General features: G+C 40.2%; 1 long non-coding RNA gene across 1 annotated transcript; it reads right to left on the bottom strand.

Moving 5' to 3' along the window:
- Positions 1-2,599: 2,599 nt before the first annotated feature.
- LOC142104449 (uncharacterized) lies at positions 2,600-25,312 on the bottom strand. Its single transcript, XR_012679571.1, has 3 exons — positions 24,465-25,312; positions 5,145-5,247; positions 2,600-2,713 (listed from the first exon to the last, which is right to left on the bottom strand). It is a non-coding gene; the product is annotated as an uncharacterized LOC142104449 (long non-coding RNA).
- Positions 25,313-26,420: the final 1,108 nt, after the last annotated feature.

Below are 26,420 nucleotides of genomic sequence, written 5' to 3'. Positions count from 1 at the left end.
ACATAGAGGTACAGGAAAAAAAAGGAGATTTAGTGAAGCGTCCTGGGGGGCCTGCTTTTGGGCCAGTAGTAACTGGCTAGCTAAGTCTATGATAGAGCTGCCTGAAACTGAGTGAGAGGAATAATAGGAACGCCAAGAACCTCAAAATGATCAGGAGGGAAACTATACACTTACAGATTCTTAGAAACAGGTCTGTAAGTTATAGTGCAATTAAACCCGGATTAGAAGATTGTCTATCGCGCCTGTCTAGGACACATAGCATAGTCTATATACTGTAAGTTTTTATGATCAGCATACCCTGAAATAGAATGGCAAGCCCCTAACCAATCTCCATTCTGCAAACACCCACTCAGCAGCTAATATTTCACAATTACTAATGTCATAATTTAATTCTGCTTGAGAAAATGTATTTGAAAATAGCCAGTACTACAAGTGACAGCATACCCATGGCTGCCAATGCATGCTAACACTTTGTGAACCACAAGTGCCAGAAATCCCTAGCATCCGGAATATACTGGGACTAATGTACACACCATTATACACCCCTACAACACCCTATATTACCCTCTTTATTGGTGACTTTGATTCATGTGGGCTTACCTAGCATTCACTTTTTCTGTTACTGATTCAGGTCATGACAGAAAAACATAGTGGATGACAAAGGACTTGCTTGCTAAGAACTCCCATCTCTGAACTCTGAATAAGCTCTTAGCAGTATTGCAGCTCTTAGCAGGCAAGTTCTGGGTCAACCCGTGCTTCCTGTTCAACTCATTCAAAGGTAGCTAAGAGAGCAGAACACAGGCTGATTAAATGTACCTGTGTGCACATATCCCAATGATAGCAGATTGCCCATTTGTTGCTATGGATTATGGTACATTAGTGCTATTTACACCAATTAAACAGGGTCTTTAAGCACACAAACTTTAGAGTCCATGCACTCCCTCCCATCCCTGAGCAACACCCCTCTTAAGGAGAAAACTGTCTATCTTCTATAATCCTATTTATCCCTTGCTATGATCTATTCACATTAGTTGATTTCCCAACAGGACAGAAGGCCTGACTGTCAGGACACTGGAACCGTCCCTTACAATAGGGTCCATTTAGCCTAATTTGGTACAGTTGTGAGATATGTAAATTACTGTCAGAAATATAAAATTATGTTCTGAGTGATGGTTAAAATAAACTTACTTAATGGGCACCCAAATACGTGCTTTTGAACCTGCCTGTCCCAGACCTCCCATCTCGCGCTCATAAACTTTTCAGACATATTGTCAGCGCGGCGACCTGGCAGATTGCTGCCTCCTGGAAGAACCCCATGCCTCTGACACTTCAAATGGTCTGCGGTCGGGTTTGGCACACCTACCAGATGGAGCATATTACCAGCATCTTGAGGGGCTCCTCCGTATCTTTCTATAAAATTTGGTCCCCGTGGCCTTCCTATCATAATCAACCTCTTCTCCAATTCTAACCGGTACCGAACCTGTGACTGGACTTTCAATCTAGATCATTTCTATATTTTCCTTGCGTGAACTTATTCCCCTCTACCCCTCATCTAATCCCTCTTCTCCCCCCCCCACAACCATGTGCTTACCATCTTTTCCTCTCTACCCTAAACCCCTGCCCCCCTCCATGTTTACAATGGTAAAAACATACCATCATTGTGATATGTCCTTATATAGAATATTTGATGCATATTAGACTATAAGGGTAATGTACCAACTACGAAAGAACAGAGCAAATGTGATGTGACGCACCCAAAATTTGAGCAAGTACGACTAATGCAACATGGAATGCATGGGTTTGTGGACCAAAATGGTGCAATCTGCAGGGACAAAATTTTCTGTACCTTCTGATGGGAGCTGTTGGGTGAATAGCTATGTGGGAATTAGGTACACAAAAGACAAAGGCACAGTCCCAAACTATGCAACTCAGTTTTCTGTGCCTATGATATATATGTTGCTATTGAAACAATTTATGTTGCATACTTTATATGTGGCATTGTGTGTGTATATTTTTTTCTTTAATGTGCTAAGTAAATATGTATTTATATACATATGTATATGTACTTAAATCTAGAATACATAAGTAGATATACATACAGTTCATATTGCATAAAATCTACTTTTTATGTGATTGCAGTGTGTTAGCTGCAGGACCTGTGCAGCGTTGCCTTATTTGTTGTGACTACATCACACGGCTTTGCTTTGAAATCCAAACTTTGATAATTAACTTGCTGGCCAAGTTGAGTTGAATGAGTTTAGACAGATTAACATTCTAACAGCAAGCGGCGTTCAATCAATGAGGCTAAATGAAATCCTTGAGTCCTCATTAGTTGAGTGGGGGGAAAAAAATTATTGCTGAAGCCTGAAAAAGAATTTACATTAAAAATACATATGGTCTAAAAAAAAAAACCAAAATCATCAGCAGATGCCTGAGACAGATATTTTGCACCGTATCTATAGAAATATTAACTTGTAGCACTAGACAGGAAGCCTCGTGTCTGCCATGGGAGCATGTGTGTAGTGTTGGCCTAACATGGACAATCCTCAACATGCCAGGTAATGAGGTGTAAATACTCCTCCACCCGCCTCCTCATCAGCCTTCTTACACTCAGTTTAACGGTTTTGACCATTTGTCTTTGAAGCTATTCTTCTCTGTGAGCAGCAGCCCAGCAGGGCTCAGCGAACACTTTTCAGCAGCAGAAGAACGTCAGCTGTAAGACAGTTTTGTCAAGAAGTATTACAAACAAAAATCAGTGGCTCATATCCTAGAAAGTACTAAATAAATTAAAAGACTAGCATTATATAGAAGGCGACACTGTAGTAGTGACCCTCTGCTGCTGTTCACCAGGTCGTTGCTTAGTCCTTAAAAACTGGAAACTTAACAAAACATATAAAAGGATATTAATCTATTTGTTACTACAGGTTTACATAATAAAGGCATATGCCCTCAAAAATTATTATATATGTATATGTGAATGTTCAATTAATGGCAGAAAATTTCAACAAATAAACTTGGCTCAAATAAAAAAAAAAATCTTTTTTTTTTTTTTTACTTTTTATTAGAAACATCTTTTCCCATAGAAAATGCATTACAGAATCTCGAGAGGTTAAACAGAAATAAATAACACGTGTTTACATACCAAATAAAAGTTTTAATTTGACAATTTCGCACCAAATCTCGGAAACAAATTCATTAAAATTCAGCAGTATAAAATATACCATAAACATTAATAAAAACAAATAAATAAAAGACCACACATTTTGCCACTGTACAAACAATAAATGTATAGTTTGGGCCTGACACATTAAGGAACGTAAATACCGTTATGTGCCGTATTTTGCATGAAATTGCACTGCGCATGGCCAGAACCAGACTATCCGTCAGTGAATGCAGCAACATCCAATTTATCTTCGGGCGCAAAGAACTCTTACGACAGCCTACGATTTAATGGGTGGAAGGGGGAACGGAATGGATGCAGTCGATGTACAGTAAGGGGTGTGCCAAGCTCGAGTGCATGCAGCCGCATCAAATGCAAACTTTAAGCATCTCTAAGGTATGTGTTTTTCTGTCGTATCACTTGCATCAGCTACAGGTCTGGTGTAAGTGCCAAATGATTGTGATGATAGTCGCGTATGCAATAACATGCTAGAACATGTGTTTGCAAACACCAGCATTTTATGTACAGTAGACATTAATAACATCCTAAAAATGTGAATTATGGAAAAAGAAAAATCTGGAAAAAAAAACTTTGGATGGCATTATTTAAATATTGAAGCAGGGTAACTCTCTGTGTTAAGGAACTGAATTGAATACTTTTCTGCTTGAAATTAGGAGTATCAAGTCCTTGGATGTAGCGTTCTATAGAGAGTTCCACAATAAGTTTTAGATGTCGGTAATAAACAGTGAAGTTTTTCATTTTCCTCTATCATATCAATAGCTGTGCCACCTGATGGTGGCCACTGCAAACTATGGTCTTCTACAGGTTAAAACCTCAGGCTTGTAAAATAGAAATCATCTATAGTAGTGCTCACTCACGTTTTGTGGCAATATCATCACAATATCATCACTGAAGCCTTTCATCATGCTAGTGCACACTTTCCATGAGCAGGGTGAAACGCGTCAGCTGATGATATCACTTCTCATTGAATTAAAATTACATTAACACACCCTTACCGTACTTGCTTGCTTGTCACTTCTCTCCGCCGTTCCTCCTCTCCAGGCATAAGCAGATGGAAGTCAGGGATACATGAAAATCATCATACGGATGTACAGTCATGGTCTAAAGTTTTGAGAATGACACAAGTATTGGTTTAAGTGCTAAAGGCTTTTATTGACAATTACATTAAGCTTATACAAAGAGTCAATATTTGCAGTGTTGACCCTTCTTTTTGAAGACCTTTGCAATTCGCCCTGGCATGTTGTCAATCAACTTCTGGGTCACATACTGACTGATGGCCGCCTATTCTTGCCTAATCAATGCTTGGAGTTTGTCAGAATTTGTGTGTTTTTGTTTATCCACCCGCATCTTGAGGATTGACCACAAGTTCTCGATGGAGTTAAGGTCTGCAGAGTTTCCTGGCCATGGACCCAATATTTCGATGTTACGATCCCCGAGCCACTTGGTTATCACTTTTGCCTTATAGTAAGGTGACCGAAAAGAAAAAAGAAAGAAGGGTCAACAATGCAAATATTGACTCTTTGCAAAAACTTAATGTAATTGTCAATAAAAGCCTTTGACACTTATGAAATACTTGTAATTTTTCGTCAGTATACCATAGCAACATCTGACAAAAAGGTCTAATAACACTGAAGCAGCAAACTGTGTGAAACCCAATACTTGTGTCATTCTCAAACTTTTTTCCATGACTGTAGACTAAGGCACTTACGATTTCAGTGGTGGTTGCATACCAGCCAGACTGAACAACGCAGGCAGCACAATGCTTTGAATGAAACAACCATTGAGAAGTCTGTATACCACAGAATGCCAAGTAGACAAATGGTAGCAAAAAAAACATTTTGAATTTGGTGCTCTTTATCAAGCTACAATCAAGTTCTTGATCAGTTACAATTTTACTATAAGCTATCATCAGTGCCTTTTTAATAGTCAACTTCTTAGAATAACTTGTTGACATTGTTCTTACCTGTTTGTAGCAGCATCAAAATGTTCAACCAATAATGGCTCCTTTCTGGTCCTCTTTCACAACCACCTCCTCCTCCTGGGTGCTGGTGACATCTCCATCAACTCTGGTCAAAAAAAATCAAACCCCCATTATTCACTCACGCTCCACCCCAAGATTTCCCACCCACTACATTCTTCCAACTTTTTCAACCTGATTCACATCTCTCTTTGCTTCCCTTTCACCCCTTTTCCTGCAAACTCTGGAACATTAGATCTGTCTGCGACCAACTTTCATCCATTCAAAGCCTATTCTTCTCTAATTTTCTTGACCTTCTTGCCATAACTGAAACTTGACTCTCCTCCTCTGTCCTGTTACATACTCCTCTCTGCATATTCCTCCTCATCCTGCCCCTCTCTCCCAGCTCCCCACCAATGCATACGCAAATATAGCTGACTTCTTCAACCTTTTCCTTCTGATTTGGCACTTTTCCTTCCATCTTCTGCAATCTGTCTTATCCTCAAGAAGTCATCTCTCAATCCTACCTTTCTCTCCAACTACTGCACTCTTTCTCTGCTCCCATTTGCTTCCAAAATACTTGAGAGGCTTTATATCCTCTCACTCCCTTCTTGACCCCCAATCAGACTTCCACATTTGCACTCCATTGAAACTAGCCTCACTAAAGTGACCAACAATCTGACCACAGCTAAGTTGACTGGTAGTTTCTCCATACTCATCCTCCTTGACCTGTCTGCTGCTTACAGTATAGTCAACAACCCCTTTCTCCTGAACACCCATCACTCCATTGGCCTTTGAAGCACTGTGCTCCCCTGATCCACCTCTTACCTTTCTAAATGCTCTTTTAGTATATCTCTGTCTGGCACATATTTCCGTCCACTCCCACTATCTGTGGAGTTCCCTCAAAACTCAAAACATGTCCCTATGATCAGCTTTCTTTCAGGGTCGTTTCTTATGACATCTAATGTCATCACTTGATTATGGCAGAACTAGTCATGTTTCAGATGGTTTAGGTTACTATTGCTAATACAGGCTCAGATTTATATTTTTTTTATTAATTTCTTCCCTTACTGCCAACTTGGCTCTCCACGGTCACATGATTACAACCATTGCATCCCACTTGTAGAAACAATTCATGGAAATAATTCAGCCTAAACCTGATTTACATTTTGTAATATTAAAATAATTGATATAGAAAAGAAAACCATAAAAACAATACAATGGAGTACTATAAAAAGTGAGCAGAGTGTGCCCATTCCAAAAATCTCTGCCTGTTATGCATCTGCTGGCATTATGCCTCTCCACTGTCCTGATTCTAGGAGGCTATCCTTCCAATCAGAACCTTTCTCTTGACTTTCAAGGCTGTTGGGAGGTATGAAGGTACAGAGGTAAATTGTCCTGCTTGCACATACCAAGGGTGGTGGTTAGGGGTGGCTTAATGATTCAGAAGTGTTAAGCACTCCCCAATGTGACACAGTCATGCATTCAGCATGGTGTGACCATGTCAACTTCAACAATTTACACGTTGGGAGGTAATTGTCATCAGTGCTTAAACTGTATATATCATACTTGCCAACTCTCCCGGAATGTCCGGGAGATTCCCAGATTCTTCCTAGTGAAGTGGGCATAATTTGGTCCAAAATGCCGCGATTCTCCAGGAATTGCGGCATTTGGCCCTGTCCCCCGCTGTAAAATGACGCATTTGTGTCATTACGTCATGGGGCGGGGCCAAAATTACGCGATTTTTGGGTCCCCGCACGCATTGGCTGCTGCCGAAAGCCCATCCTCCTTCCCGATAGGCTGGCTTGTGTTGTGACATGGGACGTGTACCACGTGATAGGTGCTGTCCGATGTCAGAAGATTGCAGAGCGCGCGACGTGGATAGAACGCGGTAAGTGTGGGGTTGTGTGTCTGTGTCAGTGTCAGTAGCATCTTGTATGTATGAGTGTCAGTAGCATCTTGTATGTATGTATGTATGTATATGTGTCAGCAGCATCTTGTATGTATGTATGTATGTATGTATGTATGTATGTATGTGTGTCAGTAGCATCTTGTATGTATGTTTGTATGTATGTATGTTTGTATATGTGTCAGTGTCAGCAGCATCTTGTATGTATGTATGTATGTATGTATGTATGTATGTATGTATGTGTGTCAGTAGCATCTTGTATGTATGTATGTATGTATGTATGTATGTATGTGTGTCAGTGTCAGCAGCATCTTGTATGTGTGTATGTGTGGAAGCAGCATATTGTATGTGTGTGTGTGGCAGCATATTGTATATATATGAGCATGGGGCCAGTATATTGTATGTGTGTGTGTAACAGCATATTGTATGTGCGTGTGTGGCAGCATATTGTGTGTATATATATATATATATATATATATATATATATATATATATATATAGGAGTATGGGGCCAGTATATTGTGTGCGTGTGTGTGTGTGTGAGTGAAGGTAAATGAATGCAATGTGTGTGGGGGCCAGTAAATTAATGTTGTGTGTGTGTGTGGGGGGGGGGGGCAGTAAATGAATGCTGTGTGTGGGGGAGCCAGTAAATAATTGCTGTGTGTGGGGGGGCAGTAAATGAATGCTGTGTGTGTGGGGGCCAATAAATGAATGTTGTGTGGGGGGGGGGGCAGTAAATGGATGTAGTGTGTGGGGGGGACAGTAAATGAATGTAGTGTGAAAGGGAGGGGGGGTCTTAATATAATGTGGGAGGTAGGCTATTAATTTAATTGTGGAGTGCAGGTGGGGGCTAATTATTGGGTGCTATTTTATTTGTGTGGTGATGGTGGGGCAATTTCATTTAATAGTGGGGCCTATGAATTTATAATGGGGTAATTAGACCTTTAATTTAATGCTGGTGTGGGTTGGGAGCTATTTATTAATTGTGGGCTGGTTGTGGAAAATGAGGTCTATTTATTAAATGTGAATGTTTTTTAATGCCTGAGATTGTTGTGGGAAATGGTAATATTTGTTAAATGTAAATGCTATTTAAATTATTGTTGGGGCTGTTTGGAGGGAGGGAAATAGCTTTATATATTAAATGTGTTTGCTATCTAATGTCAGGGTTGGTTGGAGAGAAAGAGATATATTTAGCAAATGTGAATATTATTTTAATGTTGTGGCTGGAGGGAGGCCTAATTATAAAACGTGAGTGCTATTGATTTAACATCGGGACTGGTTGGAGTTTTCTGCATTTCATGTACCCATTTTTTTCCCAAATAGGGCCTCCAATATTCCAGGATCCAGACAACAAGCAAATGAGCTAAAGTAACCAGCAGCCACAAGTGGTGACAGTGACAAGACAGGTAGGAGAGAGCAGGACAGTCTGCCAACTGTCCTGATTCTGGTGAGAAAGTCCCGAACTTGGGTGACTGTTTCGCTTAGGACAGTTGAGAGGTATGTCCCGCTTCACTGTATACTGCTCGTGAAGGCAGAACTGTGTGCACCTAACAGTAGTGCACACAGTATTGCCTGTGTATTTGTCTAAAATGATAACCATGCTACATCATAGGGGTTACCCAGTCTAAAGTGCCCAGGCCATCCAGAGCCTTAATCCAGCTCTGGGCCTGGGCATAAAAATATATATATGGACTAAGCAACACTAAAATATCCTCTTTTTATATAGATAAATATATATTGTATCAAAAACCACCCTTTAAGCATGGGCCGCTGCTGTGTGCTTGCCCCTCGGGCTGAAATCTGCCAGCCCTCCCCTGGTTGTGTGGTAGGCACAATGAATAACTATGTACATATGCAGATCTGCAAAAGCAAGATTCCAATTAGCGGACTGAGGTAATGAAATAATCTGCTGGGGTGTAGGCTGTGTACATATGAAGGTATTTTCACAAAATGGGCAGAAACCTATACCGCCTTGGAAAAAGCGCAAAGTCGTACTTTTAAGAAAAGTTTAGCTAAGTCTCTTGTTCCACATAAGTTAACATAACTGATTACAGTCATTTGTTCTGCAACTGTTTCACAGTAATTACTGCAATGAGCATATTGTCCTTACACTATCATACCAGTAATTTTGTGTGGCAGTGCCAGTGTAACATGATACTACAGGAAGGAAAATTACTTTCTTCAAGCTCGCGCAGTCACCTTATTCATTAAATATGTTTGTTATACCTCGTCTTGAGATAAGAATAAGAACAGATAAGAAAATTCATCAACAGAAAATGTATATATATATAATTTTTTTATTTCTTCTTCCTTCTACCGCCATCTGATGAAATATTTCATTAACAATGCAAGTTACAAGTTAGGTAACTGCTTTTGTTTGCTATTTTAAAAAGAGGGCATATAGCCAAATCATTTTGAAATTTGTAAATGTGTTTATAATAAAGTGCATATAGTATACTGACAAAGTGATCAGTCAACACATGATTACACTTCAATATTCGAACATAAGTTAATGTTTTATTATTTTTCATAAAACTGTGGCTTTTGTCCAATTCCTGTGTCATAAAGTATGCTGTTATCTTTGTCAAGCCACTTTCCTTGTGCTGGTTATTGAATGCTAAGTATAATTCAAAAGAATATTGAAGCTTACAGTCTAAATTCTCTAACATACACAGACGAGAGGGACTAAGGTCAATTTAATAGCAGCCAATTAACCACTAGTATGTTTTTGGAGTGTGGGAGGAAACCCACGCAAACACAGGGAGAACATACAAACTCCACACAGATAAGCCCATGGTTGGTAACTGAACTCATGACCCCAGTGCTGTGAGAAAGAAGTGCTAACCACTAAGCCACCATGCTGCCAATTTTAAGCGGTACCAATTGCATCGATTTGCACAAGAACGCTATACATTTCGACCAATGCATGTAGGTTTAAGGAAATATGGAGGCTCTTTTGAAGGAGCAGACATTTCCACTAGATGATGGGAGTAGTTGGACGAAGTGAGGGCGTTCCTTGCAAAGTAACAAGAAGTAAGGGTGCCTAATTTTGAGAAGCAAGTTGATGGTGCCACTTATATAATCACTATTGTTTGAGTGTTTTCATGTTTTTATATGTTTTATATATATGATTAAATTGCTTTTTTAAACTACGTGGATGGTGAAACAACATTTTTAAATACTTTTAGGTATTTCTAGATTATTGCTCATTGCGCTCCTTGTTGTTGTATATAATTATATTAAGTTTCACTTGTGGATTTGCTCACAAAATTCTTGGATAGGAGCTGCAGGAGCACTTGCAAGCCTTATATAGTTATATCTTTACAAAAAGTTGATAATAATAATTGTGAAAATATACACACCTATTTAGTGCCTGAACATAATCCAAAGGGTTAATTTATATTTAGTGTCTATTGAAGCTTCTTTTAATATTTGTTTTCTTTTAAAAATCTATTTATATGTTGGAAAGTTTTTTTAATAAAGTTGTGGCTGATTTAACCTGTATCATTTTTGTGTGGAGTTGTAGGGTTTTTGTGGGCTGGCCCGTCGAGTATCCTACCAAAATTAGAGGGTGGAAGCTCACTGTATAGTGACCGAACAAAAAGTAGATCCCACGTTACTAAAGTACATCACCCCTTTGCCTTGAGGGAACAGTGGTTAACTAGTCTCTTGTTTCTCTACTGCAAGCTCAATATCTAGGGTGCTGTGACCCAATTTTGTTTGACATGAATAAAGCTCCATCGCACGATGTGTACGTTCTAAAGTGGGCGGTTTTCTCTTCTCGGCATTTCAGTGACCGCGGTTTATTGAAATTCTTTTTAGTTCAGCAGTGGTTGTATTTAAAATGTGGTAAGAAAACATTCTTGCTTCCCACCACGGTTTGTCTGGTGTTATGAAAATACAGTACAAGTAAACAGAAATCTACTTTCCATATTAAATAACAGTTTAAAAAATTGCTTATTATGATAAAAATTTTCCCAGAGTTGCTCGGTACAATATGAGGGGACATTTGCATTGAGGACCCAGACTTTATTGTGATAGCCCAAAACAGTAAAGAGTAACACAAGACATCACAGTGCAGTTCTTGGTGTCGCCAAGCAGTTGTATTGTACTGACTGCTGAATGACACATCCAACGGCCAATCAGATTTCCCTGTTCTCTACTGTTCCCGTTCCTGGCAACAGACAACATTGAACCTTGTGTCAGCATCATGAATGTCAATGGACCCATGCAAAGCATTTTGAAAGCATGAGATGATGACTTCTGCATCCTCATGCTCCGTTTTAGACACCATAGGGCCGGAAACACATACTGATTGGTGCATTCAATGTAATTATTGTAACATTAACCATATAATACAAGGTAATTCAATCAGAAAGACATCATGTAACATTAACAAACATATGTGTAGAACTTTTCATTAAATGACATAAATGAAAATGTTCACGATAAATAAACTTGTTAACTACTTTACCATCTCTTATCCCGCACCATCAAACATTTTTGACTCAAAGAGATTTCATGAACTTTTTTTAAAATATACAAATTGATAGGAAAACAGATGTGCTCTGGGAAAAAATACCTGCCGAAATCTTATCTGAAATAGCTTCAAATCTGATAGGATCCTGAAAATTTTCCATGTATATGTAATTGTTATAAGTAGTTAGTTTGTATTAAGCCAGCAGGTTTTTGTTGTTTTTACCTTTAACTTCTCTTTTAACAGCACACAGCATCCTTTGATGAAGGAAAATTGGGAAGTTCAACATTAATTTTTAGAATGTTAGTACTTCTTTATTCAGAGTCTGCTACTCTGGTCCAGGGCCATCTTTTCCATTGGGCACGATGGGCAGCTGCCCGGGGGCCCCACGGGCAAGGGGGCCCCATAGGCAGGGCTCCTAATTAGAATAAATAATTCTGCAAAAGAAAAAAACCTGCAAAAAAAACCCTTCAAGGGTCACTGAGCAAGTACATCTATCTATCTCTATCTCTATCTATCTATATCTATATCTGTATCTGTATACATCTATATATCTATACCTATACCTATATCTATATCTAGGGGCCCCGGTAGACTGCTTTGCCCGGGGGCCCATAATGTTGTTAAGATGGCCCTGCTCTGGTCCATTATGTTTTGCTAGTTGTCAATGGCAAGTCATCACTAACTGCCTGTATTAGTGTTGCTTGAACAAGTCAGCCACTCATTGACTGTGAGTGCCAACTGTGGTGTCAGTTATAGGAGGGTAATTGTTGCTACCACCAGGCTCCTTAACCACCACCTGGAACCATTCATACTTCTTCAGTACAGTATAGCTGCAGCATTACTTTGCTGGACTCTGGCTGAATCCTTCCAGACCTTTTACTGTACATCAGGACTGTTGGACAGCTGGCCGACAGCTGATGTTGGATCAATGGAGGACATCCGTGGGATTGATTAAAATTTACGCTTTAATCTGTTGTTCACGGGCGCACAGCAGAGATAGACGTCTTACAGAAACAAGTAAAATCTTGAGGTCAACCAGGGGCTTGACTACAGTGATAAAGCTATTAATAATCCATCTGTAATACCCGACAGTATACTAGTGTCTTTCTCTGGGTCATGGACTGTGGCCAGCATTGGATTGCCTCTTCCTTCTCTGGTTCTGACCTTACCCATCCTACATCCCACAAAATCTCTTAGGAATTGTACCTCTTTGTTCCCCATTTAGCATTTTCTGACCGGATTGTTTATTAATTGGTCACCCCAATGACTCCCAACACCTCCAGGTGGCTGACTAGGTGCTGGAAGGCAACCAGTGCATACTTCATTTGAAGCAATATGACCATAAAATTGTACAAGCCAAAGGTGTGATGAATGCTAACCATTCACTGATATTTATCCTTACTCAAGTCAATGGAAATGTACCTAGGTCCTGCAAACTCCTCAAGCAAATCATCAATATGGGGAAGGGTATAGGCATCAGACATGGTTACATTTTTCATCCGAAGGTAGTCTACACAAAAACATGTTGATCTGTCCTACCTGAGGACCAACAAAGCAGAGGTGGCTCACCATTTTCTGCATGGTTCATCACCAGGGAAGTTCTGCCTGGTTTCCAGCAAAACAGCTCCTTAGAGCAACACCTACTGATGAGTGAGGTTGTTTCCCCTAGTAAACCTCGTTTACCAACCATACTGGCTCCTGCAAGGAGGGGTTCTGCTGCTGACACACAATCACACAGTAGTTTCCCACTTAATCCCAACGTCACTGTCCCACACAAGATTACTTTCACTACAAAAACTTAAAATTTGAAAAGAAATAAAGCTAATTGTTTTTGGGGTTCTGCTGCTAACAGTCATACAGCAAAAGCACACAGTTTTTTCCATTAAATATACTAGTTCAGAATATAAAAACTCAGTCAATACACTAGTTATATATATATATATATATATATATATATATATATATATAACAACCTGTAGCCACTACTCTGTCTAAACTCTCTGACAGATTGAAGTTAAAACCAATTGATCAGCAAACTACTCTAGCTGACTGATCCCTACATAACTGTTTTACAATAATCACAACTATTCTATTATTTCTCTGTCACTCTTTCACCCCCTAAATGCGCATCTAACCTGGACACTGCCCACTTCATTCACAATGTCCTTAAACAGCCGGTGGGCAGCGGAGCGGCTGGTCCCTCCAGAATTGGGTGGCGAGGGGCCTAGGTCAGCAGCCGGAAACGCGGTTTAATCTAAGTGGAAGGTGTGTTATTGGGTGTTTACAGTATTTCCTATATAATTAATAAATACCTACTCTAACACTAATATATATACCTCTAGCCATCAAACCTTTGCACCTTCGCGGATCTGAGGACTGGGGCTTAGAGAACCAGCTATGCAGAAGCAGATTTATGGATTGGAGCAGAAACAAGCAGTGGTAAATAGTAGAGAGGTAAGAGACAGCTCTTAATCCAGCTCTGGTATGAATTAATCTTGTGTTTGTTAGAATATTTACATTAGTTGACTAAAACAATTGCATGCCAATATGAAATACACTGTTCTTCCTTATATAATCTAGTTTTTGTGGTATTAAATTGTGATGCTTGCTCTGCATTAATTATTTTCACTTCCTAATAACGTTAGTGACGTTTAACCAACCTTTAGTCCCATATCTAGTCTAGTCTTCTAACTTCCTCTTAGATTCTTTTTTCAGTAACATGTTTTCTTACTGTTTATTTTGCAATGATACGGACATTGTTTATTTGCCCGTGCCCATGCCCACACTGATTTAGTTTACCTTAAAGTCCCCTGAAGTAATTTATAGTTCTCTGTACCTGTTTGGTCCCAGGCAGTCAGACCCAGGAAACCTGTTAACAGATGGGAGGTGTGTTATTCCACAGCAGCAGAGGTGCTCAAAACCAGCGCTCAAGAGCTACCAACAGGTCATGGTTTCAAAATTGTTTTTTTCAGTTGTCCATATCTTAAGATACATGTAACTGAAAGTAGTATGTTTCGAATATGGCTGCATTGAGATACGCTTTAAGTGTGCCTTGTGCCCACTTACTAGACAAGCCACTCATCAACTTTTAAATGCTTGGTTAAAAACCAGCCCTATGCTGATAGCTCCTTCCAACACCCCTAGATGGAGGTTGTTGAGGTAATAATGTAAAGATAGTCAAAAATAGTATTGTAATATGTAGCACAACTGGTCCCAGCAAGCCCTGGCAGCCATTTGCTGCTAGAGTATGTTGGTGATTGTAGAACTACAAGTGCCAGTATACCAAAAGCTGCCAAAGCATACTGAGGGCATCCAGGGCCCGTCTTAACCCTGTAGTGCCACATGGTAAAGTTCTGAAACAAAACCACAGAGAGACTATATTAAAACTCCTTTATTTTAAAGCCTCATTCAATTCCTTGTTGTCCTCCAAAATCTTAGAGATCTTCTTTCTTCCTTCTTCGCTTCCTTCTTTGGTAATTTTACATTTTTTTAATGAACCTCAATGAAGGTCATTGATACTCCACATTAGTTGTATATGCAAGCAGTCAATCAGAATGGCTTTCCCCATTCTAGCTAATCAGAGCAAAGTCGTTTTCATTGGTTATTTGCTGACTGTCCCCAGGCCTGCCATTCGTGATGTGGCTCTGCTAGGAGCAAGTTCTGTGTTATCTTTAAGGGTTTTATTATTTTTATTCCCTGGGTTACCGGAGAAGAAAGCAGAAAAGAATAAAGAAGAGAAAAGAAGAGAGAAGAAGAAACAAAGATGGAAGAAGATCCCTAAGGATTAGACGTGCAATAATGAAAACAAGAGATTGAGTAAGTCTTTATTTAAAATAAAGGAAATTTAATACAGTGTCTGTGTGTTTATTTTTTAAGTACTTTACTATGTGGCACTGCTGATCCCAGTTCTACCATGTCAGCCTACACAAGTAGCTAATGGCTGCCAGGGATTGCTGGGACCCGTAGTACCACATATGAAAATACTATTTTTGACTATTTCTACATTATTAACCCAACACCCACCACCCTAGGATAGGGCCCATAGTTTTTACAGGCCCAATATCCCTAGGAATTCAGCCCCATGCAGAACAGGCTACAGCTGTTCCTCACTTCGCTCTGCCTCACTAATATAGGGGAAACGTTGAGTGTTACCCATTATAGTAGAAACAGCCCAGTCTCTCATAAGTTGGTCTTGGTCTCTGCTACCCCCTTCAAAGGCCCCGGCACAAGACCTCCTTCCTCTCCCCCAGGTCCCCCACACCAACCACTGAGCTAGAATTCTGCTCTGTAAAGAGCAACTGCTCATGCTCAGAAGAGGCCTCCTGATACTGTGGCATCACTGGACCCCTTTGGTGTCTGAGGGCCATACCAGGCTTTTTTATTAATTTATTTTCTATTTTTTATACACTGTAAAGATCCCTGCTGATGATCATCACCAGCACATATGTTTGTCTCATGGGTCGAGTACTCACAAGAGATACACCTGCAAAAAGGCTTAACTGTTAGGGATTCCCAGTGTGAAAACCACAGACAATAGTTGTGAATGCAACAGAGTGTCTTTATTTAGAACGCCGGTCAAACAGGTGTTTGACTGCATTTGGTTATAACCAAATGCATTCAATGGTAATACAGCTATCCCAAGTCCAGTATAACAGGTAATGCTGGTAAGATATATCTGCAGACAGGAACAAAGCACTTGATAATGCTGGTTACCAGGATAAGCAGATGGACTGGAGACCAAGTACAATTGGATGATCCTTGGGAGAACCAGACAAAAAGAGGGATAAGCAAGCCAGGGGTCAGAAGTCAGAAGATCCACAACAATTCTAGGGAATAGACAGGAGTAAGGTGAAATATAGACTGGGTGGTCTGGGTCACAAGAAACAGTACAGGACAATGGAACAAAGCAGAAATCAAATGCCAGGGAGAAGTCAGGATCCAAACAGGAGTGTCACAGAGATACCACCAGCAGCAAAGACAAACTGGCACTGGCCTGTTGGAAAAAGCAATCTTAAAAAGGCCAGCTACAGGTGATCCTGATCTGATGATAAGGGCTTAACCCTTTGCAGGTAAGGAGAAACTGTACAGATATAGCAGCAGCACCTCTGGTAGCACAGATGTACTGCAGTCCTAATTCAAAATAAGGACAGAGCCCTAACATTAACTAAAAATAGGCTGCATCTCTCTTACTGTACTCCAGTTGCACACCACTGAACCACCTCTCCAGACATAGGGGGCACAAGGTCAACTTATTAAAAACTCAGAATTCCATGTTGCTTCCCTGCACATGCACAGTAAAACAAAGTAGAACTTTTGCCTCAAAGTTGGACATAAGTGAGGCCGATTATGTCTGACAATCAACTTCACAACACAATGTTCAGTTTCTCAAGTAATTCATTTTTACTTTACCTTTGTTTACACGTTTAGCACTGTATAGTATTCTTAAACTTTCTAATAAGTAGAAAATGAAAGTCTTGGCCAAATCATAGCTGCTAACATTTTTAAATAACTTCCATGGACATTTTCCGACCACTGTTAAAGCACAACATGTATGGTCCCAGTGGATCTAAATGAAGTACAATCCCTATCTTGTCATGTATATTGAGCTGGGTTGCAATGTATGTTTTGCATTTCAAATACCCCTCTTCAATAAAGATTAACTTCTTAAGTAGATAATAAGAATGGCATTTGACATGCAGAAAAAAGGGACTTGTATTGTGCAGTTGGTCAATATTGAAAAATATGCTATATGTGCTGAACTTAATAATTTATAGCATAACCTGATTAATATATTTGTTCTATTTGTGAATAGGGACAAAATAGAAAGACAAATGCTTACTAATCTTTACAGCCTTTTATATCTACTGTAGGCGTATGGAAGGTGGTAATAAAACATTCTTTACTATACATTTAAACTTTACACACCACAAAGCACTAATAGAATAGGCAGACTGTATTATAAATTTGGAGTCCAGTTATCAGTTTTAACAGAAAAAAAACCTAAATAAAACCACACTGAGGACTTTACTGGTTAAACTGAAAAAAAGCAACATCTGATAGAAATTTTAAAGAGCCTATGCAAGAGGGCGGTGAGCACAGGAACTTCACCACGCTGCTTCCCACACCAGCGCTGCTGTATCTATAGGGTACGGCAAGCCTCGTTGGGTGAAGTTCCCGAGCCAATCTCTGAACAGGTAAGTGAAACAGGGAAAGAGACTGAAGGCGAGAGAGTGAGAGAAAAAAACTGAGGGGTAAATAAAAGAGACAGTGACACAAAAAGTTGATAATTATAATGATACAAGTTAACCCGTGCATGATACTCATGCATTCTAGTCAAATCAAGCTACTTAAGGTCTTAAATAGGTTCTTGTCATGCATTTGGGCCTAGCCCAGGCCTCCTCAGGGGAAGAGCGTTACTTCCCGACGCAAGCGCCCTTTTTAATGTGTGTTCATGAGGTAAAATTACCTCACGAAAATGAGTTTGACCCCTCAACTCGTAAATTTAGCCTTTCCTACCCCTCCCACGGGGGGAAGGGGGGATGATGGAAGTTAACTGACTTCACTATTCTATGTCCCACAAATTGGCAGCGCTTGTAGGAGAGCAAGAAGAAGATAGGAGGTGGTCAGAGTAAGGGTGTTCCTTGTGGAGTCAGACTTGATTTCTACACCAGCTCTGAGCTGGCAGAGATGGAGTCTCATTCTATACTTATTAATGGTGCACATCTTGCACCTTCCAGTGGCCCTTGTAAAAATAACTTAATAATATTAAAGACAAAGTAAGGAAACATGTCCTACTATGATTAATAATTATTATTATTAGGTGCACAGTGGGCCAGTTCTGAGCTCAGTGAACTACACAGAAACTAAACTGAGTAACATTTAGGAAAAAACAGATAAGTCTAATACAATGAAATGGGTGGTAGAAGGTTGGTCTTGCACATTGCCTGAGCACCTACATGAACTTCCGGTTTGAGGAGGTATCTTCCAACAGTGGAGGATAGGTTGCACCTTGGTGTGAATAGACCATCTATGTCTACTGGTGTAAAACCAAGGTGTGTTGCACTGCACACCCAGTGCTATTTGTTACTGACCTCCACTTCCACTTCCACAAGGAGCGAGTAGAGGAGTTCAACCATACAGATATGTACGTACAGTATGTCCAAAGATGGACAAGTGAATGATTGACATTCCTGTCTTTCTGACCTTTACCCTGATAGTCTGTATTTTACAGGGAAAAAAAGTTAGCAGCAGCAATTAGTAGACATTGGGGTGACAGATGTTTGATTTATTTTTTTCATTACTAGGCCATGCACTTGAAAGATTAAGTCTCCTGATTTAATAAGACTACATTAATTTCCCTCTGAAACAAACTCATTAAAATTTCTTCTGCTTCTTTAGAAAACCTACTAGAATTATTTGGCAGAGCAACAGCAAATCATCTGCTCGCTTAAATCACTTCCTAATTACCTTTTACACTTTTGCCCCTAACAACCAGTAAATTCATCATTCATGACTTCTCTGACTTATGTACTATAGATCCATAACTAAAAGGGAATATATCTACTCTTTCCATGAAAGTAATACTCTAAGAGGTTCACTAAAAGGACTCTTATTTAAAATTTGTACTAGGTCCATCAACTGTTACTTGTTAATAATCTGTTTACCCCTTGAGGTATGGAAAAATTAAATCTGATGGTGCCACATGGAGGGATCACGTTCCTGTTTTACAGCTTTAACAGTTTCCACTCTTCTTGGAAGGCTTTGCACAAGATGTTGGAGTGTTTCTGTGGGAATTTGTGGCCATACATTTTGTAGAGTATCTGAGGTCAGGCACTGATGTTGGATGAGAAGGCCTGGCTTGCAATCTCCGTTCCAGTTCACCCCTTCCCCAAACTGTTGCCACAAAGTTGGAAGCATAGCATTGTCCAAAATGACTTGGTATGCTGAAGCATTAAGATTGCGCTTCACTGGAGATAAGGGGCCTAGCCCAAACCATGAAAAACAGCCCAATACAATTATCTCTCCTCCACCAAACTTCACAGTTGGCATAATGCAGTCAGGCAGGTAACGTTCTCCCGGCATCCGCTGAGCTGCTGTTGTTCCTAAACACTTCCACTTTCTAATAATATCACTTACAGTTGACCATGGAATATCCAGCAGGGATAAAATTTCACGAACCGTCTTATTGCAAAGGTTGCATCCTATCACAGTACCACGCTTGGAGTCACCGAGCTCATCAGAATGACACATTTTGTATCACAAATGTTTGCAAATGGATACTGCATAGCTAGGTGCTTGACTTTATACACCTCTGGCAACGGGTCTGATATATATACATATATATATTCTAATGTTATCAAATAATTTCCAGGAACCCATTACCTGAGACAAAGCATCTACTACAGTGCCCATCATGATGTTTTACTGAATGTGATCACTGTGTACTTCTTGTTTATTTTAAATACTGTGTTTCAATAACTATTTCCTTTTAAATCATGGAGAATACGAGTACAAGGTAAGAATCACATCTAACATGCAGGAAAACAATAATTGTCTTGCACAGTTAGCCAATATTGAAAAATGTGGACGTTTCCAGGGACAAATCTTTAAAACCTGGGACTGTCCCTGACAAATAAGGACAATTTGCAACTATGACATGCATGGTTACCATCTCCAGACCCCAACTGTGAGTGACAGCTGGAAGTATAGTGATTGGGTCAGCAACCTTTCTGTTCAGTTCCAGGACCCGTGATCTACAGGTAATGTTCTCAATGCAATTTGATGAATACAAAAGCCTGGAACACAAAACTTACCCGATAGATAGACATTACTTGAACAATGTAGCTAAATCATCTATGTAATGAAAGTCATTACTAATAGACCCATGCTAATGTGCATCTAAAAGTAACTGACAGTTATCCGTCCTGCGGTATTGTATTTTTGATGTACAAGTGGCTTTCTATTGGTCGGCAAGGACACATCCCCATTTGGCAGACATAATCAACTACTTAACTCTATTAATCAACTTAAAGGGCTCTGTAAAACTGCAGCCCTGGGAGAAACTGCTTGTGTGCTCAGTTCCTGGGCCTCAATACTGTCCCACTCTGCCCCTAACCATTGGGGCAATCTATAGGTCCCAAAAGGACAGTGCCCTACTAACTGGTTACTAATCCATTTTGCATTGGATCTATTAGTAATAAAGATAGGAGTGACCTATTTGAGTATTTTGTTATTCTTAATGGTCTCCTGTGCTTAACAAAATAAATGCCAAAAAGAGGGACAAATAAAAATTAAAAACCATACCATGTTTTTGCTGAGACCTAAAAGTACACATATTTGGTATCACTATAACTAGGCAAAAACTTTTGAAGCCAATTATTTGGTTTTGTCTAACTAAAAAGAGTAATTTTTTTCAATGTTACAAAAGAAAGCACTGTGTGTGTATATTGCGATGGTGTGTCCGCTGATGGGTGGCACATAGCTTAGTGTGTTTAAGTTTGCTCCTTTTTGTGGAAAGAGCTTGGGTGTCTTTCTCCTGACCTGGATTCTACACATCTTTGGAGTTGCTAGTAGTCGGGTGTCCAACTTTACTTTCATACTTTCACAATAAAAGTACAGTTAAGGTGCATTTTATGCTGGAACCAACAATTGGAGACACAATTCTACCCCTGGAATAAAAGCACTGACACATATGAACATGACATATGTGACACCAGGGCCATCTTAACAACAATATGGGCCCCCGGGCAAAGCAGTGCACCGGGGCCCCTAGATATAGATATAGATATATAGATGTATATAGATACAGATATAGATATAGATGTATAGAGATAGATAGATGTACTTGCTCAGTGACCCTTGAAGTTTTTTTTGCAGGTTTTTTTCTTTGGCAGGATTACTTTCTCTCATTAAGAGCCGGGCCTATGGGGCCCCCTTGCCCATGGGGCCCCCCCAGGGCAGTTGCCCATCGTGCCCAATGGAAAAGATGGCCCTGTGTGACACATGCAATGAAAGTCTTAGGGGTAGATTTATCAAACCTCTTTTTCTGCCATGCACAGTCTCACCTTGTGACACAGCTTATTGAATTATTGAATGGAATTATTATGATAACATTTTTGATTAAATATAAAATATTAAATACTTATACATTCATATAAGAAAATAAAACAATTAAGTAATCTATACTGACAGTGGGGAATTGTTCTATGTTTGTGAGGTCACCTACAAGCAGTCACTATTTGTAAGCCACTTGTACTTGGGTATTACTGTCACGTGTACGTACATTGAATGACCAGTGTAAATCCACCTGTAAGTCAAACATAAATATTAATTGGTAGATTTAGTTGTTCACCTTTAACGAAACCACCACGTTTCATTGATCGATTGTTTCATGTTCGTTCTAATTTACTCACTTGGATGGTTGATCATGATTCCTATACTCAAATACTATTTTTTTGCTGCATTATATATTACTATATTTCTTCCAAATGCACAAGTATTCACAAGTCAATTACCACCATGCTATAAATTATTACTGAAATTAGTCTAACAAGATCTGTAGCACTAATAAATGATTTATTAATTTAATCTAAAATTGATTAATACAACATTAATAAATTACATTAATTATTTTTACTACTCTTATATTTATTTTACTATTAGCATTAGTCTTAACAATTAAATATATCCACATTTAGCGCTCTACAAGAAATAACTATACAGTTTTCAATTGAGGACACTGGGACTTATTTTATTCCAAAACTAGTTTTTGTTTGTCAAGGTTCCCTTATACTACTGAGTATAAATAAATTACCTTTATGTGTGAGTCCAATTTATACCTTAGATGTAGTTGCTGTGGCTGTAGCTACTGCTCATCTCTCCTGATTTTACTCTTTATGCTTGCCAGGGTTGCTTTTTAAATATTGGTTGGGTGGATTAAGTGATGCACTTTTTTGTGTTCACAAGTTAAAGATGGATCTTTGAGGAAAAGGGATATAGCTAAACCTGAATAAAAAGGGGGAAAGAGCTAGGGCCCAGTCACCACAGTAGTCTACTGCCTTATGCACAGAGATGGCAGCGCAGTACCTGTTCAGTGCATTAATAGAGCTGGGAATAAGGAGCCCACAATTTATTTGGCTGATCACGGCGGCTCAGCCCTATGGTTGGCTCTCGGATACTATGGCAATGAAGAGATAACAGTTCTGCGTATGGATCTAGCTTTGTTGTAAATTGTGACACCGATTATGCGACTGGGGACCCAGTAATAAGGAGGTGGTGGGGACAGCGAAAGTTGTATTTTCAATATGTAGCGCTGGCGACCAAATCGGGCCACACATGGCTTTAGATACCTCCCTTGCCCGCAGAGAACTACATCTCCCAGCGTGCAGTGGGGAGAGAGAGCATGAGAAAAAGTCATTACAATTGACAGAGAGCGAGAGAGAGAGAGTAACAAGAATCTGAGAGGTTTGAGAGACAGAGGGATTAAGGAGAGAAAGACACCCTGAAAGAGTCAAGAGTGGGAGAGCTCACCAGAGCAGTGAGGAGCCATCTTGGACACAGATGCTGGAGATCAGTGGGGATAAGTAACCCATATTTACCTTGTTATTGATCTACTTGGACTGAGCATTTTTGTTACTCGTCAGGTGGGGACATCTAAAAATATTTTATAATACCCTTTTGCGGGACTATGATATAGTAACATAGGTGAAGTGTAAGGAAAGATCGGGGATAGAGACTAAAACTGAGGGAAATTGCACCTAGCACCTTGACATTATTTTCTATCTGTGGGAAAGCCCTAACTGTGTGTTGAGGAGCCAGCTTGTACTAAAGTGACTGTATGCTTACGCCAAAGAGGAAGAGAGGGAGCACAGGGGATTTTGATGTAAATTGTATTCTGCATTTGTGTCGAACTGAGGAAAGACAGACAAGGGAGTGTGGAGAAAGTAACTGCGGTGAGGTGCTCATATGCTGCTCTGGCAGACTGATGAAATACGATTGTGCCAACATGTTTTGCAATAGTTAAGCTTATTAAACAAAATCATATATGTTTCTATGAAAGGTATATTGAAAGGATGTGTTCATGGGTGGTTTGGGAACTTAAAGTGGCCCTGGAAAAAATTCGAAAAGTGGCCTCATGTAGGGGGGGGGGGGGGGCAATACACAATTAGGTATGGATAGCAAACTATTATCCCTAGCCCCATCACGGGTAGACAAGGCCAATGCAACACCCAATGGAAGACATTTTAGGGGCTTCTATACAAGGCAGGCATTTTAGGAACCTATATACAATACGAGAAGTATTTCATTGACTGATATGCAATACAGAGTACATCCTAGTTACCTATATACAAAACAGAGAGCATCCCAGAGACCTATATACAATACGGTGTGCATCCTAGTGACTGCTATACAGAGAGCATCCTAGTGACCATCGTACAATACAGATCCTGGTAACCATTGTACAACAAAGAGAGCATAAAATAAATATGTTAATATATCGAAGTGACTACCATACAATACAGAGAGCATCCCAGTTAGTGATATACCATACAGAGAGCATCCCAGTTAGTGATATACCATACAGAGAGCATCCCAGTTAGTGATATACCATACAGAGAGCATCCCAGTTAGTGATATACCATACAGAGAGCATCCCAGTTAGTGATATACCATACAGAGAGCATGCCAGTTAGTGATATACCATACAGAGAGCATCCCAGTTAGTGATATACCATACAGAGAGCATCCAAGTGACCTCCATAAAATACACTTTACATATACACCAGGTAAAGGGTCAGTGACTAAGATGTCAGTATATATTAATGTATACACTGAGTAGGGACTTGGTCATTGAGCTGTCTATTAGTGTCAGTGACAAACAGTAAACATACTGATCAGGGTGTTGTAAGAAGACATCACCCTCCACTTTAATACTTACTTGAGGCCGTGCAGATGCTGACATCCATCTTGGCCTGTCTCAGACTCTTCTTCTTGAGGCCTAGTTACACAGTGCTGATGGCAGAGTCTCCATTATTGCTGAGGGTCATGCTTTAACTAAGCAACCTGTTGGAGTGAGCTAGTTCTCAGCTGGAGAATTTCCCTTCTTGTCTGCCGGACAAGTGGAGGAGGAGGGGAATCTGCAGTTTGGAGCTTCTTCTATGTGGGAAGGGATGCTCCTCTGGTGCAAGAGATGAAGAAAGTGTAAGCCAGGTAGTGGCTGGTCTAGGGAGGTATGTGGCTGGAGAGATGTTTCCATGCAGTGCTCCTTGGGAGATCTTCAGCAGAGCCAAGCAGGGCTCTCTCTCTCAGTTCTCAGCCTGTCTCTCAGCACTCATCCTGCATTTCACAGCTGCCTCTCTAACAGCTCTGAGCAATCTATTAGTTTTTCTGTCTCTCAGCCTGTGTCTCTCACTGGGGTCTCCCTCTTTCTCAGCCTTCCTTAGCTCTCAGTCTCTCACAACATGTCTTTCTCACAGCGATCTCTCTAAACTCTCAACCTGTCTCTCTCAATCTGTCTCTCTCATAGCTGCCTCTCTTTTACCTCTCAGCGTGTCTCTAATAGCTGCCTCTCTCTCAGCCTGTCTCTCCCAGTTGTGTCTATCTAAGTTCTCAACCTGTCTCTCAGCTTGACTCTCTTATACCTCACATACTGTCTTTTTCATAGCTGCATATCAGCATCCCTCTCACTCTCAGCTTGTCTCTGCCTAAACTCTCAATCTGCCTCTCTCAGTATGTTTCTCTCTTTTACCTTTCAGTCTGTCTCCCTCTCATCTCTCAGATGATGTCTCACTAGCCAGGGGTTGTCCAGACATAGCTGGTCAAACCCAGAAAAACAGATGAAGCAGCCATCCTTCCTCATACATATAGCCAATAAATAAAGGCTGCAGGCTCGACAATTGATTACAAGATCTGCATGTCTGCCAAGCAAGGTCTGCTACAGCTCACGATGTGCACACACCCTATCACTGTCCCACTTCATCCAGGCGGACTCAGGAAGCCATCGACCTACCGGGAAAAGTCCTGGTATGGTCTATGGCCGATTCGCCTCTGGGTGTGTTAGTAGGCAAGTAAGAGCATAGAGGCATAAAGCAGTCGGAGATCATGCAAAAGGATTCATATACTTTTATAACACAGGACCTGTAGCTTTTCCATGCATTGCTTTAGAAATTATCCACTGTGTCTTAAGTCATCACATCTAGGTTTGCCTAAATGTTACTACAAACAAATTCCACCTACTTTTGTGCGAGCCCCACCCATGGTTGATTTGGTCCCACCCACATGAGGCCACTTCAACAATTTTTTCCAGTGCCACTTTAAGTTCCCAGCGTTCCTTCATTCATCACACTGTGGCCTCATATCACACTGTGCCTTCATTCATCATCATCAACATTTATTTATACAGCACAAACATATTCTGTAGCACTTTAGAACTGGGGACAAACACAGTAATAAAACAGACAAAGAGGTGAGAGGGCCCTGCTCGCAAGCTTATGACACTATGCCCACTCCATATCACACTGTGCCTTCATTCTTCATCATCAACATTTATTTATATAGCACAAACATATCCTATAACACTTTACAACTGGGGACAAACACAGTAATAAACAAACTGGGTAAAACAAAGAGGTGAGAGGGCCCTGCTCGCAAGCTTATGACACTATGCCCCTCCATATCACACTGTGCCTCCTCCATCACACAATGCCCCCTTAATCATACTGTGTTCTTATTTGTTACATTGTGCCCCGTCCATATCACACTGTGCCCCCTCCATATCATACTGTGCCCTCCATATCATACAGTGGCCCCTCCATATCACACTGTGTCCTCTATATCACACTGTGCCCCCTCCATATCACAAAGTGCCCTCCATATCACACTGTGCCTCCTCCAT

Source organism: Mixophyes fleayi, chromosome 1, assembly GCF_038048845.1.
Source record: "Mixophyes fleayi isolate aMixFle1 chromosome 1, aMixFle1.hap1, whole genome shotgun sequence".
NCBI classification, from domain to species: Eukaryota; Metazoa; Chordata; class Amphibia; order Anura; family Limnodynastidae; genus Mixophyes; species Mixophyes fleayi.
The sequence above is the reverse complement of the archived record's forward strand: the minus strand, read 5'-3'. Positions and strand labels throughout refer to the sequence as shown.